At 48.4% G+C, this 21198-nt stretch overlaps 1 protein-coding gene and 1 long non-coding RNA gene across 2 annotated transcripts in view; both read left to right on the top strand.

The window, feature by feature from the left end:
• Positions 1 to 21198, top strand: part of LOC147100294 (uncharacterized) — a 270850-nt gene that overhangs the window by 231105 nt on the left and 18547 nt on the right. The gene's annotated exons all lie outside the window — the stretch shown is intronic.
• Positions 13802 to 20934, top strand: LOC147100296 (uncharacterized). Its single transcript, XR_015073706.1, has 3 exons — positions 13802 to 13936; positions 14633 to 14815; positions 20776 to 20934. It is a non-coding gene; the product is annotated as an uncharacterized LOC147100296 (long non-coding RNA).

Raw genomic sequence — 21198 nt, 5'->3', positions numbered from 1 at the left:
CTGATTTTCCTCCTGGGTGTTGCTCCCAGCAGTGTCCAGGAGATTAATCTTCAATTCCTGGAGACTCCAGGGCAATCCTGGAGAGTTGGCAACCCGGATCAACGGAGTGCTGCCTTGTTGAAGGCGCTGACCTTTGGACAAGATGTTCAACTGCGGCTCCAATAACGGCATTTCAAAACACATTAATTGCACGTAAATTGCCGCGAGATATCCCGAGTCACAGGAGAGGTTCATTTCATTTTGCTGTGGTCATAAAAAGGTTTATTCTGCCTTAAAAATGCATGATTTGCAATACTTTCTGAAACAGGCCCCATGATCAGCAGTAGGCCGCAAGTGGGCCCTACGTCATGTCCGGAGCCTTCTAGAATTTCCCAGAGCCTCCTCACAGCTCCTCCTGAAGCAACAGTCTGTGGGTCGTCACCTGCACAGGAGAAAGTGCCCACACAGAGACAGGCATTAATCAGGTAGGCACCCTTCGAGAGGAGCAGCCAGGATTCATTTAAAGGGAGAGTCCAGGGGGAATATTTGGCATTTCAACTCCTCGCCCCATTTTTTGTGGGTTAAAAAACATTGGGGTAGAAATTGGTCTGCTGTTTCTCGGGCATAAAACAGGATCAAAGCAGACCAATTTAGCAGTGGGACGGGCTGGACCCAATCTTTTTTAGGCGTTCAAGACGTTGGCAGACAGGAAGCAAAGAGTTGGAATAAACGGGTCTTTTTCCGAGTGGCAGGCAGTGACTAGTGGGGTACCGCAGGGATCGGTGCTAGGATCCCAGTTATTCACAATATATATTAATGATCTAGATGAGGGAACTAAATGTAATATCTCCAAGTTTGCAGACGACACAAAGCTGGGTGGGCGTGTGTGCTGTGAGGAGGATGCCGAGAAAGTCCAGTACGATTTGGACAGGTTGGGCGATTGGGCAGATGCATGGCAGATGCAGTATAATGTGGATAAATGCGAGGTTATCCACTTTGGTAGCAAAAACAGGAAGGCAGATTATTATCTGAACGGCAATAGATTGGGAAAAGGGGAAGTGCAACGAGAACTGGGTGTCCTTGTGCACCAGTCGCTGAAGGTAAGCATGCAGGTGCAGCAGGCGGTTAAGAAGGCAAATGGTATGTTGGCCTTCATAGCGAGAGGATTCAAGTACAGGAGCAAAGATGTCTTGCTGCAGTTGTACAGGGCCTTGGTGAGACCACACCTTGAGTATTGTGTGCAGTTTTGGTCACCTTATCTGAGGAAGGATGTTCTTGCCATGGAGGGAGTGCAGCGAAGATTCACCAGACTGATACCTGGGATGGCAGGAATGACGTATGAAGAGAGATTGGGTCGATTAGGCTTATATTCGCTGGAGTTTAGAAGAATGAGAGTTGATCTCATTGAAACTTATAAAATTCTAACAGGACTAGACAGACTAGATGCTGGAAGGATGTTCCCGATGGCGGGGGAGTCCAGAACCAGGGGTCACAGTCTAAAGATAAGGGGTAAGCCATTTAGGACTGAGATGAGGAGGAATTTCTTCACCCAGAGAGTGGTGAACCTGTGGAATTCTCTACCACAGAAGACAGTTGAGGCCAATTCATTAAATATATTCAAGGAGTTAGATATATTTCTTAAGGCTAAAGGGATCAAGGGATATGGGGAGAAGGCAGGGACAGGGTACTGAATTTGGATGATCAGCCATGATCTCATTAAATGGCGGAGCAGGCTCAAGGGGCCGAATGGCCTACTCCTGTTCCTATCTTCTATGTTTCTTCTATTGTTTCTATATAAGGCCTCTTAAATATGTAAATGAAGGGCCTAACATTGAGGACCCCGCTTAGAAATTTGTTTCCGAGGGGCTGGGCGGGCGCCAGGTCCTATCCCGTTCAGGAATCGGCCTTGCCTGCCGCCAACCAAAAATTCAAACTTATTAAATCAAAATTATTCATGTGGAGCCGGAAGAGCAGGAGTGTTCCCGCGACTGCACAGGAGTCACGATCGGACCCCCCTCCCCCCGCCCCGTGCCTCCCACTCTGTAGCCCATTCCAGCTCCCCCTCCTGGGACTTGCCTGCCGGCGAGGTTACTGCCATCAGCTATCACAAATTTTAAGAAAAACCACAGGCCATTGTTTCCAAATGAAGTGACCATTTTCCCATTTGTCCCATTTAATTCTGTCGATAACGTCAGGTTTTACCTCGAGAGGCACGCAGCCGGAGCCGCCCGTCTGGAGATGTCTTTGTTGACGGAGGAAATGAGGCTAATCTGCTGGAATATTCAAGAGGTGTGTTGGAGAGACGGCGACAGACGGAGAACGCCCAGTCCGAGACAGACTGAAAACAGGAAATTTGTTTCTTTTAGGCTGCAAAAACCTAAGCGAAAAGTAAGGGCCCGTAGTGTAGGGCACTGCCGAGTAGGAAAAGAGATTGACCGGAGAGGAGACGCCAATGACTCCAGGCGTGGGTCATGAAAGCCTGTAGATTGTAGGTGGAATGATAGTCTGAGATAAGGGGGGAAAAATTCGGTATTGCACCATTTGGGGCGCCATTATCGGCCGTGCGCAAAGTTCAGCGCACTGCGCTAATTATCGCCTCCGACAGCAAACTTGGCTTTTATCGCCCCTGGAGGTGATTGGAGCGCTAAATCAGGCGCTTCACACCTGTCTTAAGGCACAAACGCCGAGGAGCGAGGTGCTACATCAGAGTGCTAGCAAAGCAAGGAAGGGCAAATCAAAATAAACCTGCAAAGTGCTGCTCAGTACTCAAAACTCCTTCACACAGCGTTGAATCTCTCCAGAAGTCTCTCTCTCTCTCTCTCTCAGAATGCGTGGTGCAAAAATGTCACCGACAAAAAAAGGCAGGAAGCGGTCGCCTTTAAATAGCGCTCCCCCAGTCCCTTTCTGACAGCATAACGCTACCCTCAACCTGTCGTTACTAGCAGCAGGCGGTAAGGCCGGGGGCGCCACTCAATATCCGGTCCGGGGCGCTACCGGGGCGTTGCACACTCGACTGACGTCACAATCTGCCGGTGCAGGAGATCATGGCGGTAGTGTTTAGCGCCGCCGCAAAATGTCTAATTAATTTCGCGAGCGGCACAAACATCGCCGCGCCCGGGCGCTAGTTGCTTTGCGCCCCAATTGGTGCCCTCTTAAGGTGCTAACGGGAGGCGCAAACAACTGAATTTTCCCCCCAAGGAACTGCACCATTTTGAGGGACTGGGAATAAAGAGAGATTGGGCTGGATATTAACTCGGAGGTGGGGAGGGAGCGGGAGTACTGTTTTGAGTTCGGGAAACCCAGAAGAGTGGGTTTCCCTCCGGTCCTGCCAAATTTAATGGCAGGAGCTGATTAGCATTTTTTTTTTGTCTCTGTTTCCCGGCCACAGCCAGACCGATTGAGAGGCTGGCTGGTCATCAGGCAGGTAGGCCTTCAGCACCAGGCCATAAGCGGAGAGGTGGGAGGAGGGGATCGGAGGCCTCGGGGGCGATCTGGAGAGCAAATGGTATGTTGGCCTTCGTAGTGAGAGGATTCGAGTACAGGAGCAAGGATGTCTTGCTGCATTTGCACAGTGCCTTGGTGAAACCACATCTTGAGTATTGTGTGCAGTTTTGGTCGCCTTATCTGAGGAAGGATGTTCTTGCCATGGAGGGGGTGCAGTGAAGATTCACCAGACTGATACCTGGGATGGCAGGAATGACGTATGAGGAGATATTGGGTCGATTTGGTTTGTACTCGCTAGAGTTTAGAAGAATGATAGGGGATCTCATTGAAACTTATAAAATTCTAACAGGACTAGACAGACAAATGCAGGAAGGCTGTTCCCAATGGCGGGGGCGTCCAGAACCAGGGGTCACAGTCTAAGGATAAGGGGTAAGCCATTTAGAACTGAGATGAGGAGGAATTTCTTCACCCAGAGAGTGGGGAACCTGTGGAATTCTTTACCACAAAAGGCGGTTGAGGCCAATTCATTAAATATATTCAAGAAGAAGTTAGATATATTGCTTAAGGCTAAAGGGATCAAGGGATATGGGGAGAAAGCAGGGACAGGGTACTGAATTTGGATGATCAGCCATGATCGCATTGAATGGCGGAGCAGGCTCGAGGGGCCGAATGGCCTACTCCTGCTCCTGTCTTCTATGTTTCTATGTCGTGGGGGGAGATCGGAGGCCTCAGGGGATGTGGTGGGTGGGGGAGGTGATCAGAAGGGTGGGGGGGTGTCCGATGGTGAGGGGTGGGTGAAGCAGGTAAACTGGATCCAGCCAGTAAGTGGAAAGGCACTTACCTCCTGGATCCAGCAGTCCTCGCCTCCCTTTAGCTGCTGGGTTTCCCGAGGCCCTGAAAAATCGGCCGGCCTGGGTTAATTTTGAAATGGTGGTTAAATATGAGGCACGCTGCCTCATCATAATTACATTGCCAATCCGCCTCCTGGGTTGGTTGCCCGCCCCATCCCGCCTCCGTTAAAACCAGAACTGGGCGGGTTGGAGACGGAACAGGGTCGGGATTCAGATTTCTAACATTTTAATGTCCCACCCGGCACAAACCCAGCCGTTCCTGGAGGTTAAAATTCCCCCCCCCCCCCCCCCCCCACAGTGCAGTGATTCTTGATTGCAACACAGTGAGGATCCAGGGAGGTCGAAGAGCGTGTAAGATGCACGCTTGGAGCTTAAGCCAAATGTATACTTCACTGTGTTTCCAAATCAGTACACCGATAAAAAGGTAGAATCCTCCAAAGACTGGAGCTATTTGAGACTCGACCATATGTATAAAACAAAGCACCTACTCCAGCTAATAAATGATATTTCTTGTTCTGCACTTGTCATTTCTCACTTTAAGATGCACAAAATAGTTACAGTTCATTTTATTTGACAATCTTTATTTTCTGGCTATTTTCCCTGATTGTATTTTAGCTCCTGCCCTTCTTATCACAGAGCTCCCCCTAAAGGAGAGGGTATGAGCCAAGAGGAGTATTTCAGTGTAAAGTATTCTCCCTGTGTACTTCAGGTAACATTGGCCCAGATTTTCGGCTTGTGTGGGAAATGGTCGGGTTTCCCCGAATGTGGGGTTTCTGACACACATAAAGTGTCAGCCAGCTCCACGCAATTTTCTCTCAAGTGGCCAATTAATTCCCAGCATGTGGGAAGCTTTGCTAATTGTCCAATTCGAGTCAGAAATCCCCACAGTATGATGTCATCATTCGTGGTGCTTTCAAAGTGTCCAGCAAGCTTCTCCACCTCTGCAGGCTTCTCAACCACTCTTGCACAATGGCAGAGGAACTTGCAGCAGCTGTGGCCAGTGCCAGACCCCGAGCTGCCTTCAAATTCGACGAGGCTTCACTGCAGGCATTATTGGATGGGGTTAGGGTCCACAGGGAGGTCCTCTTCCCTAGGTCAGGGAGGAAGAGGCCTCCCACTGAGACCAATGCTGCATGGATGCAGGTGTCAGCAGATGCCAACTCACTGGGAGTCACCAGAAGAACCTTGGCATTACATCTCTAACTCCTTCCTTTACCCCCCCACAGTACCAACCAGAGCCCCCCATCCTCACTGTGGAGGAGGAAGAGGCTGTGCAGCCAGACTCCTCAGAGGAAGCTCCAACCTCTGAGGGCACAGCGTCAGCAGATGTAAGCGCACCCAGCACCAGCGCAGGCACTCACACCTCGGGGGGACCTTCGGGACATAGAGTAGTGTTGTCACCTGGTGTTTCACAGCTCACAAGTGAGCCTCAGCAGATTCTGGAGACAGGGACAGCAGTGGAGAGTCCTCGTCAGAGGGCGCAGGACTCTGCCAGCTCAGCTCAGCTGCGCTGCATGTCGACCCTCTGCCTCTGGGTCCATCCGCAAGAGAAGAGGTGATGGATCTCCATGCACAGATGCAGGAGTCTCTGGCAGGTTTTGTCTCCAGGGTTGCTGCGAGTGTGGAGCGAATGGAGGAGTCCATAGCGACCATGAGCAGAGCCTTTGTGGAGTCATTGGCGCAGGAACGCATCACCATGGAAAGGTTGGCAAGCTCCATGGAGGAGATAACTCGCCAGGGTACGGAAAACATGGTGAGTACTCATAAGAGAATGACATCTCTTGAGGAGCGTTGGCCATCTGTTGAACAGAGAAACCAGATCTTCATGGAAGTCCTTCTGAGTAGGACTGCCACTGCAGAAACGGGTCCCCATGGCCCCCTAAAGTGCAGCAGGGTGCTCTCAAGCTACTTCCAAGCGCTGGCCCCTTCTGGCCTGTGCAGTTTCAGGTGAGTGAGCAGCAGCCTGGTGCTCCTGTTGCTGATCCTGCTGTTCCTGGTTCTGCTGCTGCCGCCTCTGCTGCTGGAGATCCTCTAATGGCAAGAAGGGAAGGAAAAAAAGGCGTCCCATGCTTCTCGTAGATGCCTCCGCTGAGGAAGCGCTGAGTGAGGGTGGCGAGAGGAGCTTCCCAGGAGATCGCATTGGAGAAATGTGTGAGGCTCCAACCTTCCACAGCTGTGCCTAAGCCTTGAAGAAGTAGCCCCAAACCTGCAACAACAAGGTCCTTCAACATACAAGTGCTGTCCCTTTAAATCGCAGCTTCTCCGATTGACCTGCAGCTGACAGCAAGCAAGCCGGCAAGCTTCATGCCAGGTCTCAGCAGCGGGGTTCCCCGCAGGCGGGTTTGATGTGGGGAAAGCCCCAAAGTTGCAACGGCCCCGGAAAAACTGCCTCTACAAGCTGATAATTGCTTATTAGTGCTCCGACGACCAGTCCCGCCAGCGGCGGCCGGGACTGAAGTGGGTCACGGAGAAACGGCGGTCCGAAAGTCGGACGGGGCGGGGAATCAGGCGGGGGGGGTCCCGACCCGCTTTTTCGCCAATTTTCAGCCCCCGGCCGCATGAAAAGCCGCCCGATGGCTGGCAGAAAATTGGCCCCATTGTGTTTTTAAAAGTACTAATTTGAAGGGGGGTTACCTTGGGCTGCTATTATGCATAGGAACATAGCAACAGGAGGAGGCCATTCAGCCCCTCAAGCCGCTCCGCTATCTGTTAGATCACAGATGATCTGTATCTTAACTCCATTTACCCGCCTTAGCTCCAGATCCCTTGATACCCTTACCCAACAAAAATTCTATCAATCTCGGTCTTAAAAGCTCCAATTGTCCCCCAGCATCCACAGCCTTTTTGGGTGGGGGGGGGGGGGGGGGGGAAGAGTTCCAGATTTCTACTACCCTTTGTGTGAAAAAAGTGCTTCCTGAATGGCCTGGCTCTAATTTTAAGATGATGTCCCCTTGATTCTCCCACCAGAGGAACTAGTTTCTCTGTATCGACACTATCGAATCCTTGTAATATTTTAAATGCCTCGATCAGATCGCTCCTCAATCTTCTACACACAAGGCAATACAAGCCAAGCTTATGGAACCTGTCCTCATAATTTAACCCTCTAAACCCCGGCATCATTCTGAGCCCGAGTCTCATGCTACCAATTTAACGTTGCATTTATGCTACAACGCAATGTGTTAGATGTTCAACTTGCTGCCTGGGCATTAAACTGACGTTGCAGATCAGCCGCCCATTATAGAACCTGACTGATTTGAAGTTCCATTGATTTGAATAGAAATAAAAATCAAGAGGTTTCTGTAACAGGCGGTAAAATCCACGCCAGTTTTACGCCCGCTCAACAAATTGAAAATCTATCCCAATGGAATCCAATTCACTGACCACAACAGATTAAAATAATAAAAAAGCAAATACTGCAGATGCTGGAAATCTGAAATAAAAACAGAAAATGCTGGAGAAACTCAGCCGGTCAGGCAGCATCTGTGAAGAGAGAAACAGAGTTAACGGGGTCAATTTTCTACCAGCCATCGGGTGGCTTTCCAGGCGGTCGGGGGCCGATTTTCGCGAAAAAGCGGGTCGCGACCCCCCCCGCCTGATTCCCCGCCCCGTCCGACTTTCGGACCGCCATTTCTCCGTGACCTGCTTCAGTCCCGGCCGCCGCTGGCGGGACTGATCGTCGGAACACTAAAGACCAATTATTACCTTGTTGAAGTAGATTTTTCGGGGCCGTTGCGAATTTGGGGCTTTCCCCACGTGAAACACGCCTGTGGGGAACCCCGGTGATGAGACCTGGCATGAAAACAGTTGGCTTGCTTGCTTGCAGCTGCAGGTCAATCGGAGAAGCTGCGATTTAAAGGGACAGCACTTGTATGTTGAAGGACCTTGTTGTTGCAGGTTTGGGGCTACTTCTTCAAGGCTTAGGCACAGCTGTGGAAGGTTGGAGCCTCACACACTTCTCCAATACGATCTCCTGGGAAGCTCCTCTCGCCACCCTCACTCAGCGCTTCCTCAGTGGAGGCATCTACGAGAAGCATGGGACGCCTTTTTTCCTTCCCTTCTTGCCATTAGAGGATCTCCAGCAGCAGAGGCGGCAGGAACAGCAGGATCAGCAACAGGAGCACCAGGCTGCTGCTCACTCACCTGAAGCTGCACAGGCCAGAAGGGGCCAACGCTTGGAAGTGGCTTGAGAGCACCTTGCTGCGCTTTAAGGGGCCATGGGGACCCATTTCTGCACTGGCAGTCCTACTCAGAAGGACTTCCATGAAGATCTGGTTTCTCTGTTCAACAGATGGCCTGGGACCTGAAACGTTAACTCTGTTTCTCTCTCCACGGATGCTGCCTGGCCTGATGAGTTTTTCCAGCGTTTTCTGTTGTTATGTCAGGAGATCTAATCCCACCATGGCAAGTCACCTCTCGCTTTAATTCTCCGCCCCACTCCCACTCTGACCTCTCTGTCAGGGCAAGTAGGGACGGGCAATAATTGTGGCCTTGCGAGTGTCGCCCACATCCTGAGAGCAAGTATAAAAAAAATCCTTTGGAGTATTGTGTCCAATTCTGGGCACCGCATTTTAGGAAGGATGTGAAGGCCTTAGAAAGGGTGCAGAAAAGATTTACGAGAATGGTTCCAGGGATGAGAGACTTCAGTTACATGGATAGACTGTAGAAGCTGGGGTTGTTCTCCTTAGAGCAGGGAAATTTGAGAGGAAATTTGATAGAAGTGTTCAAAATCATGAGGGGTCTGGACAGAGTAGATAGAGAGAAACTGTTCCCATTGGCGGAAGGGTTGATAACCAGAGGACACAGATTTGAGGTGATTGGCAGAAGAACCAAAGGCGACATGAGGAAAAACTTTTTTACGCAGCGAGTGGTTATGATCTGGAATTCACTGCCTGAAAGGGTGGTGGAGGCAGATTCAATCGTGGCTTTCAAAAGGGAGTTGGATAAGTACCTGAAGGAAAAAAATTTGCAGGGCTACGGGGAAAGGGCGGGGGAGTGGGACTAGCTGAAGTGCTCTTACAGAGAGAGTCGGCACAGGCTCGATGGGCCGAATAGCCTCCGTCTGTGCTGTAACCATTCGATAATTCTATGAAACTCAATCTTCAGAAGCCCCAAGATATGAAAGAAGCCAAAACATTAGGGGCTAATAAGGTAAACGAAGAACTTAAAGATGTTTCTTGCTGTTCAATTAGCTACACGAGCAACAGAGAGAAGAGGATGGAGGAACATCTGACCAGTTGAAGGAAGTGCTGACAGATTTGGTTGAACGGCGCAGAATATCAAAACAGGCGCTGTATGACCGGCATGTCGCAGAGCTAATGGAAGCAGGACTGGACCCTGCTCTGGTGATACCCCAGAACATTCTAGAAACGGAGGAAGACATAATGAGCAGCTTGAAGCTGTTGGTCACTGATTTCCAAGAAATCTATGGAGAGATCGAGCACCAACAGGTCAGAGAATTGCAAAGTAAATGTGTGTGTATAGGGAAAGTCCTGGGGATTCACCTATACTTGGGACTTCCTGGGGTCAAATTTCCACCGGGGTTCTCCCACTGCAACTTCGCCAGGAACTCCAGAGAAACGGAGACAGGTGAGGGTAGTCCCACTGAACTGGACAATGAAGGAGAGGCATTGGAGGAGGGTGGTGTGGTTGACGGTGTCAAAGGCTGCAGAGAGGTTGAGGAGGACGAGGAACCATAACGCACTACTGTCACGATCATAGTCACAGAGGATATCATTTGTGACTTTGGTTCGGGTTTTGGCAGAGTTCTGACTGGAAAGATTCAAGTTATGATGGGAAAGATGAGCATGGATTTAGGAGGTGACAACATGTTGAAGGACTTTGGAAGGGAAAGGGAGATTGGAGATTGGGTAACAGTTTGCAGGGACAGAGGAGTCTCAAGGGTGGGTTTTCTGAGGAGAAGGATGATGACGGCAGTTTTGAAAAGGAGGGGGACAGTGCCATGAGGAGAGAAAAACATTAACAATGTCAGCTAGCATGGGGCCATGCAGGGAAATTGCATAGTCAGCTGTTTAGTGAGAATGGGTTCAAGGGAGCAGGAGGTGGGTATCATGGGTGAGATGAGCTTGGAGAAAGCATGAGGCGAGATGGGCGAGCAACTGGAGAGATACATGGGTTCAGGGCTAGGGATGGGGGAGCCTTGAGGGGGTTTTGCTTAGTGGGCAAAGGGACAGGGGAGGCAGTAGAGACAGATGAATGGATGAGCTCAATCTTAGTCCATGTACTCATGAGAACATAACATAAGAAATAGGAGCAGGAGTAGGCCATACGGCCTCTCGAGCCTAGTCCGTCATTCAATAAGATCATTGCTGATCTTCTACCTCAACTCCACTGTCCCACCCTATCCCCATACACCTTGATTCCTTTAGTGTCCAAAAATCTATTGATCTCAGGGTTGAATATACTCAATGACTGAGCATCCACAGCCCTCTGGGGTAGAGAATTCCAAAGATTCACCACCCTCTGAGTGAAGAAATTCCTCCTCATCTCAGTCCTAAATGGCCGACCCCTTATCCTGAGACTATGGCCCTTAGTTTTAGACTTTCCAATCATGGGAAACAACCTCTCAGCATCTACCCTGTCACGCCCTCTAAGAGTTTTGAAGAGCAGTCACTGCTGATATTAAGCAAGCACAGTAGTCAATTTGTGAACAGCAAGTTGCTACAAACAGCAAATTAGATGAAAGTGTTGATCTGTTTTTTGATGGTATTGGTTGAGGGAGGAATGTTGGGGCCGAGACACTGGGGGAACTCCCTGCTTTTAGAAAAATAGGAGCAGGAGTCAGCCATTCGGCCCTTCGAGCCTGCTGCGCCATTCAATATGATCATGGCTGATCCTCTATCTCAATACCATATTCCCGCTCTCTCCCCATACCCCTTGATGCCTTTTGTGTTTAGAAATCTGTCTATCTCCTTCTTAAATATATTCAGTGACTTGGCCTCCACAGCCTTCTGTGGTAGAGAATTCCACAGGTTCACCACCCTCCGAGTGAAGAAATTTCTCCTCATCTCAGTCCTAAATGTCCTACCCCGTATCCTGTGACTGTGACCCCTCGTTCTAGACCCTCCAGCCAGGGGAAACATCCTCCCTGCATCCAGTCTGTCTAGCCCTGTCAGAATTTTAGACGTTTCAATGAGATCCCCTCTCATTCTTCTAAACTCTAGTCTTCAAAAAGTGTCATGGAATTTTTTACATGCACCTGAACTTACAGACTGGTCCTCAGTTTGATGCCTCAGCTGAAAGACAGCACCTACGGCAATGCAGCACTCCCTCAGTACTGCACTGATACCTCAGCCGAGATTATGTGCTCAAGTCTGTACTGGTGCTTGAACCTGGAATCTTCTGAATCAGAGGCCAGAGTGCCACTAACTAAGCCCAACTGAGAACACTTGATCAATTTTGTAGATAGCAGCCTTACAGGCTCTATTGGAACCATCTTTCAATAACACAGGTCTGTGCATTACTCTCTGATCTCTCCACAGGATGTACCCTTGCAGTCTGTGCCAAATGAGAGCCAAATGGAAAATCCGGTCGCACAGTGTGTGGCCTCAGAGGACGGAATTACATCCCAAAAATCCGAGACACAGCAAAGTAACGAATGGTCACTGGAGGCCTCAAAGTTAGTGATGCAGGAAATCAGGAAGCACACCCATGTGTATAAAAGTATAGATACCTACAATACGTTACAGGTACAATTACACACAATACTTGACAAAATGTTTTCTCCCTACAAAATACCTCTCGCTCAAAACTATGATTGAAAGATGTTTTTTAAACTCATAGGAGAAGATTTTTTTCTGAGGGAAATTTTAACTCCCATGTGGCGGCCCACCTGGGAGCTGCAGTGAGAGGCCTGGTCTATTTTAACAGCCAGGCCTTATTACCATCCCGTTGGCTAGGTGCTCGCCTGAAACGGGGGTACAGAGGCAGCTCGCCGGCTTCGGGTCTACCAAAACCAGCCGCCCAGCGGCGACCAGGCCAACAGACACGTAGGTCGCGGTGGGAAGGGCCACATTGAGTGGAAGGTGACTCCAGGCCGGCAGCATAACCCAACTTTCTTTGTGGGATGCGGAGGAGCACTCCTGCTCTTCTGAGCCCCACAAAAATAAGCTTATCACTTGCCTTACCAGAATCTCCGCTGGATGTCCATCGGGTTATATTGAACAGGATGCACTGCTCAGTAGACAAATATGACACTCAGAGGGCATATATCTGAGTCAGGCAGATGTTTCAGTCGCCCAAGAAAAAAAGCAGCCTTAAAATAGCCATGGCCGGGAAATGAGTGGCAAGTGTAACGCTTGGATTTTAACTCCCATTCGCCTGGTTTCCACTGGAGAGCCTCCAGTCCCATACCAATCTGGTTGACTCTTAACTGCCGAGGCCTAGCAAACCATTCAATCATTTCAAACTGGTACCAGCGGTTCCAGCGGAAGGCCCACCACCACCTTCTCACGGCAGCTAGGGATGAGCAATAAATGCCGGCCTTGCCAGCGACGCCCACATCCCGAGATTAAAATGTAAAAATGATTTTGAAACTCTTAAAGTGTGCGGCAGGCTTCTCTCCGTGTTGTTTTGTCCGTTCTCCGCAGCAGACTTCAGGTGAAGCTGTTTCCCAACTTCTCAGCAGACAAGGTCGGGTGAGAGGGGAGCAAGTGGCTTTGACTGTCGGGAGGTGCCTGAAGGAGGAACATGTCGGAAGGCTTTCGAATCTCCTACGGGTGCAGAGTGAAGAGAGAAAGCGACGGAAAACGGCAGCAGAAAAACTGAGGATGAACATTCTACATGTAAGAATGATCATCATTTAACCCTTGGAAAGATACACTCCCTCCACAAACAAAGTCATTTTTCATTTTGATAACTATTATTATAACAACAACAACTTGCATTTCTATAGCGCCTTTAACGTAGTAAAACCTCCCAAGATGCTTCTCACAGGAGCGATTATCAAACAAAATTTGACACCGAGCCACATAAGGAGATGTTAGGGCAGATGAGCAATAGCTTGGTCAAAGAGGTAGGTTTTAAGGAGCGTCTTAAAGTAGGAAAGAGAGGCGGAGAGGTTTAGGGAGGGAATTCCAGAGCTTGGGGCCTTGGCAGCTGAAGGCACGGCCACCAATGGTGGAGCGACTAAAATCGAGGATGTTCAAGAGGCCAGAATTAGAGGAGCGCAGATATCTCAGAGGGATGTAAGGGCTGGAGGAGATTACAGAGATAGGGAGGGGCGAGGCCCTGGAGGGATTGGAAAGGAAAGATGAGAATTTTAAAATTGAGGCGTTGCTTAACCGGGAGCCAATGTAGATCAGCGAGCACAGGTTAGACAGTACTCACATAAACACTGCCTGCGTGCAAGAGTAATAGTATTAATGTAGGTGATGTAAAGAAAGAAAAAAAACTGCAAGCACTGGAAATCCTGAATTTTAGAAAAAAAAGCTGAAAATGCCACAAATACACAACTTGTGTGATGGGAAAACGTTTAATAACCCTGAATTCTGGTTTAAATGTAGAAGGAAAATGAAGACCTACCTGTTAATCAGAGAATCAGTGGAGAGGATCCGTTACTGCAATTGGACACAAAATACAAGGTAGAGCTGATGAAAGAGCTTGCCCTACAAAACAAGGAACGAGAGCATCTTATAGAGGAACAGGTACTTTTTAACTTGCGTGTAAAAAAAAAAGTACCCGTGGAAAATGCATGTTTTGTATGTTCAGGCAACAAACTATCTATTGGCCCTGAATTTCCTCGGAGTTTCTGGGACTACCTCACCAGAAATGTGGCGGAAACGCCGTTCACGTGCGTCCACACGCTGAAACTACGCTGGCACCGTGGCAGAAAATCCAAGGAAATTCGGGGCATATTATGTTGCCCTGTAGAATGTAACTACGTTGCACTAGGATTTCTAATTGGGACTTGCCATTTTGAAAGAGAACTGATGTTCCAGTTTCAACATAAAGTATCCCGGAAGTTGGGCTTGTTTTCTTTGGTAAAGAGACCTTGAGGTGGCCTAATTGATGTTTTCACGATTATGAAGGGAGATCGACTGAGGAGATCCAGGTTATATTGTCCACTGTGGTGAAGAGTTCGAAATATCTGGGGGCACAAGCTAGAAATGAGGAGAAAGGAGTGACAGCAGGTGAAACTCTTTCACCCGAAAGGTAATAGACTAATGGGATAGGCCACTGAAGCAGACAGTATACATGGATTCAACTGATAATGAGAGAGAGTAGGAATTGAGGGCTGTGGCGAGAAGCCTTGTTGGTGGGATTGAGCTCTACCCAGAAGGGACATGCTTGTTTGGCCTTTCTGTTCTTATTATGATTTGCAATTTCTCTCACATGTTTAGTTGCAGTTAGAGGAGGAACAAATAATCACAGAAGCAAGGGCGGGCGATGGGAGAAGTGATGCTGGAAGCGTGGTTTACCGTATCCAATTACTGCGTCACCTTCGCCAGTACATCCTGCTGGAGCAGAGACTTGAACAAAAGCAGCGGGATCTCAGGGCGGCTGCACCACACTACAGCATAGCGGTTTGTATATCTCACTGGCTATTATTAAATCCATGTGTTAATGGAGACACGGAATGCAGGAGTTGGTTTAACAAGTCTTTACTGAATGGAGACAATCTGGAAACTGAAACTACAGAAGACTGCCAGGGCCTTTTATACAGGGATGGTGACTGCCGGTACTGCAGTCTGAGACCAGTTATTCCCTTAAAGGGACATACACAACAATTCCTCCCCTTTTAGATAAACAGTACATAAGATTCATTTAACAACTAAATAATAACTAATTACAATTACAATTACGGTTGCTAGATACATTAGTTGAAGTTAAGCAATTATAAGTTCAGTCTTTGAGGAGGCTTCCTGATTCTGTCTGGATAACGCCTCTTTGGGATATCAGGTTCTTCTGGCAAGGTTGAGTCGGGATCAATGTCGTTGTTTGGTTCGTCTGCTTCCAATATCACCGATTCTGCGGTAGATGCAATTGGTACTTCGGTTTCATCGCCAGGTGTATCAGATCGTGGTGTGAAGTTGAGGTTTTCCAGTGACTCTAGAATCTGGTCAGCATGGCGTCTTACAATGCTTTCTCCGACGTCCTCGGTATACATTAGAGGTCCTTGCCGTGTACAGATCGTTCCTGGCTGCCATTTCTCTGTGCGGTAGTCCCGGGCCAAAACTGGTTGACCTATCTTAAAACTCCTGGTCGGCCTTTCATTCATATTCTGAAACTGCCTGTTCTCCACATCTCTTCGGACGTTTGGCTTAACCAAATCCAAGCGGCATCGTAGTCTTCGATTGAAGAACATCATGGCTGGAGTTCGGTTGGTAACCGCATGTGTTGCATTCCGGTAGGCAAACAAGAAGTTATCCACCTTGTGTTGTAGGGGTATGTCTTCATTACACATTGCCTTGATAGCCTTCTTGAATGTTTGAACGAACCTCTCGGCCAATCCATTAGTGGCTGGATGATATGGGGCGGATGTGTAATGCTTAACACCATTGTTCTTTAAGAACCTCCGGAACTCTTCAGCCACAAACTGTGGTCCATTGTCAGAGCAAATCTGTTCAGGCAGCCCATTCCTGGCGAATATGGTTCGTAAGACTGTGATAGTTTTTTCTGTGGTGGTTGAGGACATTTTTATTACCTCTGGCCACTTTGAATGTGCATCCACCGCAATTAAAAACATCGAGTCCATAAAGGGACCAGCAAAATCAATGTGCACCCTTTGCTATGGAGATGAGGGCCACTCCCATACTCCCATGGATGTAGAGGGGCTTGTGGTGGGGCGTTTTGGACCTTCTGGCATCCTGTACAGCTCTTGGTCATCTCTTTGATTTTTCTATCGAATCCCGGCCACCACACAAACGCTCTGGCTAAGTTCTTCATTTTTACCCCTCCCAGATGACCCTCATGAAGCTCATTGAGCACTCTATCCTTCAATTTGGGTGGAATTACTACTCTGGATCCACACATCAAGGTTCCTCTGCACACTGACAGCTGTTCTCTTCTCGGCGAGAATGCTGGCAGCAGTGGTTCGCCATGTGCTGGCCATCCCTTCACCATTAAATCATAGACCCAGGAGAGTGTCGGGTCATTTCGTGCTTCCTTTTCTATGTTTGCATTCGTCACAGGGAGACATTCGACAATAGTCGAGTGGAATAACTCCACTGGATCCACTGCCAGTTCTTCTTCCACCGTCGGCAACGGTAGGCGCTACAATCCATCAGCATTCCCATGCTGTTTAGTTCCTTTGTACTCGATGTCATATTGGTGTGCCCCTAGGAAAAGGGACCACCTCTGTAGCCGTTGTGCCGTCATTATCGGTACGCCCTTCTGAGGGTTGAAAATGGAGATGAGAGGTTGATGATCAGTTAGTAGAGTAAATTTCTGACCGTGCAGGTAGTGATTGAACTTCTTCACCCCCCACACCAGGCTGAGGGCCTCTCTGTCAATCTGGGCGTAGTTACACTCGGCTGAAGTTAACGAGCGTGACGCAAAAGCTATCGGCCTCTCAGAACCATCAAGGAATTTATGTGACAGTACCGCCCCAATGCCGTAGGGAGACGCATCACACGCCAGGCTTATCGGTAGTGATGGGTTGTAGTGAGCCAATACTTCTCTTGAAGTGATTAGGTCCTTACTCTTCTGAAAGGCCCGCTTACATTCATTGCTCCATTTCCATGCTACTCCCGTTCATGGTAGGGCGTTCAGTGGATGCAGAATTGTGGACAAATTCGGCAAAAACTTATGGTAGTAATTCACCAAATCCGAGGAATGACCTCCGTTGTGACACATTTTCAGGCGCTGGAGCCTTAACTACTGCTTCAATTTTGTCAGGGGACTTATGCAACCCCTCTTCATCAATCACGTGGCCACAATACGATATCTGTTTCTTAAAAAACTCGCACTTGGGGCGATTGGCTCGTAGCCCATGTTCACGTAGTCTAGTGAGCACCTGCTCTAGGTTGGCAAGGTGTTCACTGTCATCTTCATCTGTCACTAGGATGTCGTCCAAGTAACACTGAGTCCTCGGAATCCCTTGCAGGACTTGTTCCATCGCTCTTTGCCATATCGCCGGAGCTGATGCTACTCCGAATACCAGTCGATTATACTGGTAAAGACCTTTGTGAGTGTTTATCGTGAGATACTTCCTAGAGGATTCTTCAACCTCCATCTGCAAATATGCTTGCGCTAGGTCAATTTTTGTAAAACGCTTCCCTCCGGATAGTGAGGCAAAGATATCTTCTATCCTTGGAAGAGGATATTGTACTGTGTGAAGGACTGGGTTCACTGTCACCTTGAAGTCCCCACAGATGCGAACCTTCCTTGGCTCCTCAGACTTATTGTTTAACGTTTTCTTCATGACAGGAACAATGGGTGTCGCCCACTCGCTCCAGTCTACCTTAGATAACACGCCTGCATTCTCCAGATTCTCCAGCTCTGCCTCGATGGCTGGGCGAATTGCATATGGTACCGGTCTTGCTTTGAAAAACTTGGGAATTGCATTCTCCTCTATTTTTATCGAGGCGGTTACGCCTTTAAGAGTGCCCAGTTCTTGTTGAAATACCTCTTTGGCGTCATCCTTTTTACCAGCCACCGTCAGTGCCTGAATGGAGTGCCAGTCTAAACTTATCTTTCTGATCCATTCACGTCCCAATAACGGTGGTCCACCATCTTGCAGAATGTAGAGATACAATTTCCGTATTTTCTTGCCGTTGTATTCGACAGGCACCCTTATTTTTCCCCTGGGGTATACTTTTTGCCCCGTATACGTCCTCAAGACAATGGATGTCTCTCTCAAGGGTATGTGTGAGAATAGCCGCTCGTAGTCTCGTCGATTCATAACGGTTAGAGCTGATCCTGTATCCAATTCCATTTCGACTTGAGACCCTGCTATCGTGAGGGTGACCCAAATGATTCGGTGATCCTCTTTTGCGATTACATTGTGAAGTTTGAGACAGCTTAGTCTCTTGTTCCCGGATTCATTATCGCTCATCTGGTCTTCGGAACTACTGTCCGTCATCTTTTGTACTTTCCTGTACGGTTCCTTAGTAGCCTTTTTATTGTCGTTGGTCTTCTTCTCAGACCTGCAAACTCGTGCAATGTGTCCCATCTTTCCGCATTGCCTGCATATTTTGTCCTTGGACCAGCAGTCCTTCTGGTCATGGTTTGTTCTGCCGCAGCGATAACATTTTGCAAATCCCCGTGTCATTTCGTGGGTGCCGTATTCCTGTGGCTTTTGTTGTATTTCCGCAGCTCCCCTTGCTGCTGCTTCATACGATACTGCCACGCTGAAAGCCTTATCTAGCGTCAGCTCTTTCTCTGAGAGTAACCTCTTCTGTGTTCCTTCACTCAGGAGTCCACAGACAAATTTGTCCCGTAAGGTATCTGCCAGTCCTGCTCCGAACTGGCAGTGCTTTGATAGCTTGCATAGTTCCGTAAGGTAATCAGCATTTCTCTCATTTTTATGCTGATTTCTCCTGTGGAATTTAAATCTTTCTGCTATCAGCAGCGGTGTAGGATTTAGGTGTTCCTGTAGGATAGCAACAATTTCGTTAAAACTCTTCGCCTTCGGTTTGGCTGGAGTAATCAGGTCCCACAATAGGCCGTACGTTCTTGCGCCCATTAAATTTAGCAATACCGATGCCTTTTTCCCCTCGGCTATTTTGTTTGCCTCGCAATATACCTCGACTCTTTCCACATACGTGGTCCAGTCTTCTATTGCATTATCGAAGGCAGTGATATCGCCAGTCTTTGGCATCTTGAAAATCTAAGATGGCGTCTCCCGCGCTTTTCCTCTTCCCCGCCGAGTTAAGATGGTGCCTCCCGCGCTTTCCCGCCGCTGCCGCTGCTGTCAACGCCGCTCTCCGCGGTATTTTTATTTTTAACCATTCCCGTCGTGGAGCGGACCCTCTGGGACACTTCCCTCCCTCTTCTTAGGTCCAAACGCTGCCCGGCTGTGAAGCACCGGCCGCGCCCTGTGTGCTCCACCCTCTCTCTCTCTCTTTGCTTCCCGACTCGCTGCCCGGCCCCGTTGCAGAGCCACCCGATCGAGCTCTAGCCCGCCGCAGCCCAGGAAGGATCAGTGCACTACCTGCCACCAGCCCGATTAGCTGGGAAACCACAGACTGGGGAACCAAGCCTGGCTCTTGACAGTCTCCCCTGCAAGTTTTCAATCCGATGATTTGGAGGGCGGTTGCCCACAGTCGACGCCCGTTTCTCGAGTTTCTTTGGATTATTTTTTTTTCTTTTCTGGCTTCGACCTTCAATAACGTCGTCTGAGGTGCTGCCAAGTTGCAGGTAAGTTCGTTTCTTACTCGTCGCCAGTATTAAATCCATGTGTTAATGGAGACACGGAATGCAAGAGTTGGTTTAACAAGTCTTTACTGAATGGAGACAATCTGGAAACTGAAACTACAGAAGCCTGCCAGGGCCTTTTATACAGGGATGGTGACTGCCGGTACTGCAGTCTGAGACCAGTTATTCCCTTAAAGTGACATACACAACAGCTATACTTCTCCAGAGCATTTAAAATTAAAATCCTCTCACAAACCCGATATAAGATCTGAGCCGACTAAAGTCTGATTTCCATTGGCTGAATGGCCTGGGTTTTCAGTATTTAAAAAAAAAACAATTGATTATGAGGTGATTATTTAATTTAAGGAATCTGGTTTCAGATCTAGAGGGGCCAGTCTCTGGGCTCAACCACGTAATTCTGTTTTTATGGCGAAGCTAAAGTACTGGGAGAGCAACCTTTGAGCAGAGACTCAGGACCTGCAAGAAAGAAGAAAAATAATAAAGACTTGCATTTATATAGCGCCTTTCACGACCACCGGACGTCCCAAAGCGCTTTACAGCCAATGAAGTACTTTTTGAAGTGTAGTCACTGTTGTAATGTAGGAAACGCGGCAGCCAATTTGCACACAGCAAGCTCCCACAAACAGCAATGACCAGATAAACTGTGTTAGATGTTGATTGAGGGATAAATATTGGCCCCAGGACACCAGGGATAACTCCCCTGCTCTTCTTCGAAATAGTGCCATGGGATCTTTTACGTCCACCTGAAAGAGCAGACGGGGCCTGGGTTTAACGTTTCATTTACAAGAGGCACTTTCCTCATTTTTCCTTCCGCCATGTCATCATTCCTGATGTCCATTGGTTTGAACAATGCTAGACTGAAGTCAAAGCAGTCGTCAATAGTGTGGTGGCCCAATAATATGGCCCCACACATGGCTGCCAAGACCAGAGTTATCCAAGCACTGGGTACACCAATACATCCATAAGTTGACCTCACCGGGTAACCAGTCTGAATACAATGCTTAAGAGTTCATCACAGATGGGAATCAAATCTATCGCCACAGCAGTGTGAAGTGGGCACACTAACTGCTATGCTGTCGGACTATGTACGTTTGTTGTTGGATCGATGATAGGATTAGCGCAATTCTAGAATAACGATTTGCATTAATGACTTGCATTTCAGCAGGTGCTGACGGAAGATGGCAACAGTGACATGAAAATCTTGTGCGACAAAGCAGAAGGCCATGCTTTAGCTGTAATGGACCTGAAATCTATTGCTGCCGTACTGGAACTAAGAGAAAAAAGGCTTCAGCAGTTTGCTGATTGCTTGAAGCCATTCATCTCAGATAAGGTTTGTAAGATTACGGGTCATTGAAACATCTGAGCAATTTACTGGTAGGATGTTGAAAGGGTGAGGCTTTTTCAGAATCCTTTTGTAGGCCTAGAATATATTGAAAGATTGGCAGTTGTGGCTTGACAGTGTATATGCTTTTTACTGGTTGCCCAACCTCCTCAACAGCAAAATAGATCCCTAGAAGTCTAAACTACACTGTAAACCTGTGCATCAACAGCATTTGAGTGTGCAATGTGCCAAAATGGCCTCCTTCTG

The sequence above is a fragment of the Somniosus microcephalus genome, chromosome 26, assembly GCF_052327205.1.
Source record: "Somniosus microcephalus isolate GS21.2 chromosome 26, FLI_Smic_1.0, whole genome shotgun sequence".
Lineage (NCBI taxonomy): Eukaryota > Metazoa > Chordata > Chondrichthyes > Squaliformes > Somniosidae > Somniosus > Somniosus microcephalus.
This window is presented reverse-complemented; position numbering and strand designations above follow the sequence as displayed.